This window comes from Chiloscyllium punctatum, chromosome 29 (assembly GCF_047496795.1).
Source record: "Chiloscyllium punctatum isolate Juve2018m chromosome 29, sChiPun1.3, whole genome shotgun sequence".
NCBI lineage: Eukaryota > Metazoa > Chordata > Chondrichthyes > Orectolobiformes > Hemiscylliidae > Chiloscyllium > Chiloscyllium punctatum.
In genome coordinates this window covers 16893757-16901051 of record NC_092767.1, presented here as the reverse complement: position 1 = coordinate 16901051, position 7295 = coordinate 16893757, and the positions used below count along the sequence as shown (strand labels likewise).

The following is a 7295-nucleotide window of genomic DNA, read 5'->3' as shown; positions in this document are numbered from 1 at the left end:
TTCTGCCGATTTTCCGATGCTAGCAGGTCATTGGTTTTGTCCAAAACATTATGAATGTTAACATAATACGAATAGCTGCAGTTGCTGGAAATCTGAGCCAAAAACGAAAATTGATTGCGGAACGCAGAAAGACTGGCAACAGAAACATCGACTTTCCTGCTCCTCGGATGCTGCTGTGCTTTTCCAAAATTTTCTGATCTAAAATCAGGTTTCCAGCAACTGCAGTCCTCACGTTTGCCTAGTTCCTTCAGTGTCGCTGGTTCCCAATTCAAGAACTCCATCTCTAGCGGTTTCATGTCTGTACCTCCATGCTGTCGAGTTGAAGAGTGAAGAAAAGTAACTCACCCCCTCCATCTCTGGGGTAATTAGGGGCTGAAAGTGAATCGTATCACATTGAAGTGTATCTACAAGCGACTTAATCTCTGTCTTTTATTGGGAACCATCTCTTTCATTGTAACCATCAGGAAAGACCATTTCGTTCGCTAAAAAGAGAAATGAATATGTCACTAACCTTTGTTTGTTTCATGGCCAAGAATACTCAGATCAATAGCTCCCTTGATTACCTCTGCTGGTCATGTTCGCAAAGCGTTCTAGCAAATTGCCAAGTGTGATTTTCCTTTCAATAAATAATGTTGAACCAATTTTGCTGCAAATATCTTGTCCTAACTTTGTGCTTTTCTTCTTTTACATTGGTGTCTCGCACCTTACAAATGACAGCAAAGGTATGAATGGAGATGGAAACATGTAACTCAAGTCAGCAGCAGCTTTCAATGAGATCACGGCTGATTTGGTCAATGCTCAGGGGGCGGTGCTGTCTGTAGTCATGGCCGAGTGGTTAAGGCGATGGATTAGAAATCCATTGGGGTTCCCCCACGTAGGCTCGAATCCTGCTGACTACGTTATGAACGCTTTCCTGCTGGAACTATTCAAAGTTCAGAAAGCCTGTTTTGCAAACCAGGCCTGTAATTTGATTAAAATGCTCCACATTTAAAACATGATCTCTGTTTCTCTTTCCAGATACACTGCTCGACACATCGGGTTTCTGCAGTTGTTATTGAACGCTCTTTCAGAAGTGCTGCTTTTCATTAGATTCCTTTCATCCCTTGTCCTCTGTTCTCTGACTCTGGTCATTGGCAACACTTCCTCCTGCTCGTCAGAGTGCTCATTCCCCACCGCTCCCTCTCCCATCATTACAAACGACCGCAGGAAATTGCCACTTAACCATCTTTGTTCCAAAGTGAAACTCACCAGCCTAGGAACTCTCTCCACCAAACGGGACTTCTCATCCCTGGACATTATGCAAGCCAGAGGATTGTGAAGAGTTACTGTGAAAATATTGTCAGTTGGCAGTTGGAAAAATGATTAGGAAGCAAACCATATAATTTAGGCTCCAGCTTTGGAAATCTTGAGAAACCCTTTGGGAAATGGAATCATAGGAGATACAAGAAGTGTAAATTGTCAGTCCGAGTAGAGGAAGGGACATTGACTCTGATCTTCTCGGCACAGGAACTGATCTGAGACATTGAAAGAATTCTCGCTCCCGTACGCGAGGAATACAAACTTCATCTGGACTGTGGGATAATGAAAAACTCTGGAACACTCAAGACAGTATCCAAATATTGACTGAGATCACTACAGTACGAGTACTATAGATGGGTCAGTTTTTGTCCACTGTGTGCGGGAGGGCTTCCTGACACAGTATGTAGACATGCCTTGAAGGGAAGAAGCCACTTTCGATTTAGTACTGGGTAGTGAGCCTGGCCAGGTTTTAGATTTGGAAGTAGGTGAGCACTGTGGAGACAGCGATCACAATTCTCTCAGGTTTACTTTCGTGATGGAAAGGGATAGGTGTACTCCACGGAGCAAGAGTTTCAGCTGGTGGAAGGGAAATCACGATGCAATGAGGTAAGATTTAGGAATCGTAGAGTGGGGTAGGAAACTGTAGGGGGTGAGCACATTAAAAATGTGGAGGTTATTCAAGGAAAAGCTCCTGTGTGTCCTAGATAAGTATGTACCTGTCAGGGAGGGTGTAAGATATAGAACGCGTGAGCCGTGCTTTACTAAGCTAGTGGAAACCCTGGTCAAGAAGAACAAGAAGTCTTATGTTAGGAGAAAACGTGAAAACTCAGTTCGAGCGCTCGAGGGTTCCAACGATATCAGGAAAGACCTAAAAAGAGAGCTGAGAAGAACCAGGAGGAGACATGAGAAGTTGTTGGCAGATAGGATCAGGGTTAACCCTAAGGCTTTCCATAGGTATGTGAGCACTAAAAGAATGACGAGAGTTAAATTTGGGACAATCAAGGATAATAGTGGGAAGTCGTATGTGGAGTAAGTGGAGATAGAGGAAGCACTAAATAAATATTTTTCGACAGAGTTCGCTATAGATAATGAAAATGTTGGCGAGGAAGATAGAGAGATACTTGCGTCTAGACCAGAAGAGTTTGAGGTTCACATGGAAGAGATATTAGAAATACTGCAGAGTGTGAAAATAGATAAGTCAGCTGGGCCGGACGGGATCTATCTGATGTTGTTCAGCAAATGCACGACAGGAAGGTACAAATCAAGCTGATGCTAACAACGGCTCGTTTTGAGCCGCTAATTTGCAGTGAAGTGGCGGCGCCAATAAAAGGTGTCACGCAGCTCGTCTAATTCCACATCCTGAGCTCGAAATGACCAGATGTCTCTCGCAGAGTTTCGGCAGGGTCTTGCTTAGACGACACCATGACAGGTTTTCACTGGAGTGGATCATGAATTCGCGTCGGAACTGCGAATAAAACGATGGAAACTTCCAGCAGAGAAGGAGGCGACCCCGAAGCAGGCAGCTGAGGACAAATGTTTCTCCTTTGCCAGTGAAAGTCACTGCTTCACAAATTGGAAACTTCGAAGTGAAGCAGTGTTGGTGATTTTCTTCGCTGCTTGTTCACCTTTTTAATTCTGATTCCGTGAAAGTCAATGGCATTACATATCGACATTCTGCCAGCGGTGTGCGTGTCTGTTGGGCCAGTGGCGTAATGGATAACGCGTCTGACTTCGGATCGGAAGATTGTAGGTTCGAGTCCTACCTGGCTCGAGGGGAATGTCTGACTTTAACCGTGCCCCACGTTGACGCTCCCCTGTGATGTCCTGCCGGGACGTCGCTTCTGTGCTTCCACATTTGAAACTTGCATTTGCCCTATTATCCATTTCAAATTCCAGCTCACCACAACGGAGACCTCTGTCGCCTTGGGGGTATCTTTCTGTGTGTCTCCCTTTGTGGGTGAAAATGAGCATAAGTTCCTCAAAAGAGTTACAAGTCGCTGTGCAAAGGTCACACATCTGCCCCATTATCGTGCCATTTAAGAACACAGGATAAAGTCATTGACATTTGCACTGGGAACATTAGAACACACGAGACTTTGGGCCAAAGTTGGAAACTGCGACTGGAATGATTGGCTCTCTGATTAGCCGCGATGCACACAGGTGGAATGGCCTTTTCCCACTTTGTACATCTACGAAGACAAGTTGAAAATGTTCATAAAGTGTGTTTTATTTACACCAAATACGACAGTATCTATCGCCTTGTCTTGTTATTTACTTGTGAGGATTCCATACTCTCAGAACCGTGGCCCGGATCGTATTCCGGCTCATGGAATGCTGGTATTGTTCAGCTAACATGTCGGTGTACCAGTACTTCTGCCGATTTTCCGATGCTAGCAGGTCATTGGTTTTGTCCAAAACATTATGAATGTTAACATAATACGAATAGCTGCAGTTGCTGGAAATCTGAGCCAAAAACGAAAATTGATTGCGGAACGCAGAAAGACTGGCAACAGAAACATCGACTTTCCTGCTCCTCGGATGCTGCTGTGCTTTTCCAAAATTTTCTGATCTAAAATCAGGTTTCCAGCAACTGCAGTCCTCACTTTTGCCTAGTTCCTTCAGTGTCGCTGGTTCCCAATTCAAGAACTCCATCTCTAGCGGTTTCATGTCTGTACCTCCATGCTGTCGAGTTGAAGAGTGAAGAAAAGTAACTCACCCCCTCCATCTCTGGGGTAATTAGGGGCTGAAAGTGAATCGTATCACATTGAAGTGTATCTACAAGCGACTTAATCTCTGTCTTTTATTGGGAACCATCTCTTTCATTGTAACCATCAGGAAAGACCATTTCGTTCGCTAAAAAGAGAAATGAATATGTCACTAACCTTTGTTTGTTTCATGGCCAAGAATACTCAGATCAATAGCTCCCTTGATTACCTCTGCTGGTCATGTTCGCAAAGCGGTCTAGCAAATTGCCAAGTGTGATTTTCCTTTCAATAAATAATGTTGAACCAATTTTGCTGCAAATATCTTGTCCTAACTTTGTGCTTTTCTTCTTTTACATTGGTGTCTCGCACCTTACAAATGACAGCAAAGGTATGAATGGAGATGGAAACATGTAACTCAAGTCAGCGGCAGCTTTCAATGAGATCACGGCTGATTTGGTCAATGCTCAGGGGGCGGTGCTGTCTGTAGTCATGGCCGAGTGGTTAAGGCGATGGATTAGAAATCCATTGGGGTTTCCCCACGTAGGTTCGAATCCTGCTGACTACGTTATAAACGCTTTCCTGCTGGAACTATTCAAAGTTCAGAAAGCCTGTTTTGCAAACCAGGCCTGTAATTTGATTAGACTTGAGAAACTCGAGTTCTTCATCAGAAATGCTCCACATTTAAAACATGATCTCTGTTTCTCTTTCCAGATACACTGCTCGACACATCGGGTTTCTGCAGTTGTTATTGAACGCCCTGAGCAGAAGTGCTGCTTTTCATTAGAGTCCTTTCATCCCTTGTCCTCTGTTCTCTGACTCTGGTCATTGGCAACACTTCCTCCTGCTCGTCAGAGAGCTCATTCCCCACCGCTCCCTCTCCCATCATTACAAACGACCGCAGGAAATTGCCACTTAACCATCTTTGTTCCAAAGTGAAACTCACCAGCCTAGGAACTCTCTCCACCAAACGGGACTTCTCATCCCTGGACATTGTGCAAGCCAGAGGATTGTGAAGAGTTACTGTGAAAATATTGTCAGTTGGCAGTTGGAAAAATGATTAGGAAGCAAACCATATAATTTAGGCTCCAGCTTTGGAAATCTTGAGAAACCCTTTGGGAAATGGAATCATAGGAGATACAAGAAGTGTAAATTGTCAGTCCGAGTAGAGGAAGGGACATTGACTCTGATCTTCTCGGCACAGGAACTGATCTGAGACATTGAAAGAATTCTCGCTCCCGTACGCGAGGAATACAAACTTCATCTGGACTGTGGGATAATGAAAAACTCTGGAACACTCAAGACAGTATCCAAATATTGACTGAGATCACTACAGTACGAGTACTATAGATGGGTCAGTTTTTGTCCACTGTGTGCGGGAGGGCTTCCTGACACAGTATGTAGACATGCCTTGAAGGGAAGAAGCCACTTTCGATTTAGTACTGGGTAGTGAGCCTGGCCAGGTTTTAGATTTGGAAGTAGGTGAGCACTGTGGAGACAGCGATCACAATTCTCTCAGGTTTACTTTCGTGATGGAAAGGGATAGGTGTACTCCACGGAGCAAGAGTTTCAGCTGGTGGAAGGGAAATCACGATGCAATGAGGTAAGATTTAGGAATCGTAGAGTGGGGTAGGAAACTGTAGGGGGTGAGCACATTAAAAATGTGGAGGTTATTCAAGGAAAAGCTCCTGTGTGTCCTAGATAAGTATGTACCTGTCAGGGAGGGAGTAAGATATAGAACGCGTGAGCCGTGCTTTACTAAGCTAGTGGAAACCCTGGTCAAGAAGAACAAGAAGTCTTATGTTAGGAGAAAACGTGAAAACTCAGTTCGAGCGCTCGAGGGTTCCAACGATATCAGGAAAGACCTAAAAAGAGAGCTGAGAAGAACCAGGAGGAGACATGAGAAGTTGTTGGCAGATAGGATCAGGGTTAACCCTAAGGCTTTCCATAGGTATGTGAGCACTAAAAGAATGACGAGAGTTAAATTTGGGACAATCAAGGATAATAGTGGGAAGTCGTATGTGGAGTAAGTGGAGATAGAGGAAGCACTAAATAAATATTTTTCGACAGAGTTCGCTATAGATAATGAAAATGTTGGCGAGGAAGATAGAGAGATACTTGCGTCTAGACCAGAAGAGATTGAGGTTCACATGGAAGAGATATTAGAAATACTGCAGAGTGTGAAAATAGATAAGTCAGCTGGGCCGGACGGGATCTATCTGATGTTGTTCAGCAAATGCACGACAGGAAGGTACAAATCAAGCTGATGCTAACAACGGCTCGTTTTGAGCCGCTAATTTGCAGTGAAGTGGCGGCGCCAATAAAAGGTGTCACGCAGCTCGTCTAATTCCACATCCTGAGCTCGAAATGACCAGATGTCTCTCGCAGAGTTTCGGCAGGGTCTTGCTTAGACGACACCATGACAGGTTTTCACTGGAGTGGATCATGAATTCGCGTCGGGACTGCGAATAAAACGATGGAAACTTCCAGCAGAGAAGGAGGCGACCCCGAAGCAGGCAGCTGAGGACAAATGTTTCTCCTTTGCCAGTGAAAGTCACTGCTTCACAAATTGGAAACTTCGAAGTGAAGCAGTGTTGGTGATTTTCTTCGCTGCTTGTTCACCTTTTTAATTCTGATTCCGTGAAAGTCAATGGCATTACATATCGACATTCTGCCAGCGGTGTGCGTGTCTGTTGGGCCAGTGGCGTAATGGATAACGCGTCTGTACTTCGGATCAGAAGATTGTAGGTTCGAGTCCTACCTGGCTCGAGGGGAATGTCTGACTTTAACCGTGCCCCACGTTGACGCTCCCCTGTGATGTCCTGCCGGGACGTCGCTTCTGTGCTTCCACATTTGAAACTTGCATTTGTCCTCTTCTGCATTTCAAATTCCAGCTCACCACAACGGAGACCTCTGTCGCTTTGGGGGTATCTTTCTGTGTGTCTCCCTTTGTGGGTGAAAATGAGCATAAGTTCCTCAAAAGAGTTACAAGTCGCTGTGCAAAGGTCACACATCTGCCCCATTATTGTGCCATTTAAGAACACAGGATAAAGTCATTGACATTTGCACTGGGAACATTAGAACACACGAGACTTTGGGCCAAAGTTGGAAACTGCGACTGGAATGATTGGCTCTCTGATTAGCCGCAATGCACACAGGTAGAATGGCCTTTTTCCACTTTGTAAATCTACGAAGACAAGTTGAAAATAATCTGCAAGGAAAATGTTCATAAAGTGTGTTTTATTTACACCAAATACGACAGTATCTATCGCCTTGTCTTGTTATTTACTTGTG

General features: G+C 44.5%; 4 non-coding genes across 4 annotated transcripts; all 4 read left to right on the top strand.

Moving 5' to 3' along the window:
• The first annotated feature begins 817 nt into the window (after positions 1 to 817).
• trnas-aga (transfer RNA serine (anticodon AGA)) lies at positions 818 to 899 on the top strand. Its single transcript has one exon. It is a non-coding gene; the product is annotated as a tRNA-Ser (tRNA).
• Positions 900 to 2997: 2098 nt separating this feature from the next.
• On the top strand, positions 2998 to 3070 carry trnar-ucg (transfer RNA arginine (anticodon UCG)). Its single transcript has one exon. It is a non-coding gene; the product is annotated as a tRNA-Arg (tRNA).
• Positions 3071 to 4487: 1417 nt separating this feature from the next.
• On the top strand, positions 4488 to 4569 carry trnas-aga (transfer RNA serine (anticodon AGA)). Its single transcript has one exon. It is a non-coding gene; the product is annotated as a tRNA-Ser (tRNA).
• A 2127-nt stretch (positions 4570 to 6696) lies between these two features.
• On the top strand, positions 6697 to 6770 carry trnar-ucg (transfer RNA arginine (anticodon UCG)). Its single transcript has one exon. It is a non-coding gene; the product is annotated as a tRNA-Arg (tRNA).
• Positions 6771 to 7295: the final 525 nt, after the last annotated feature.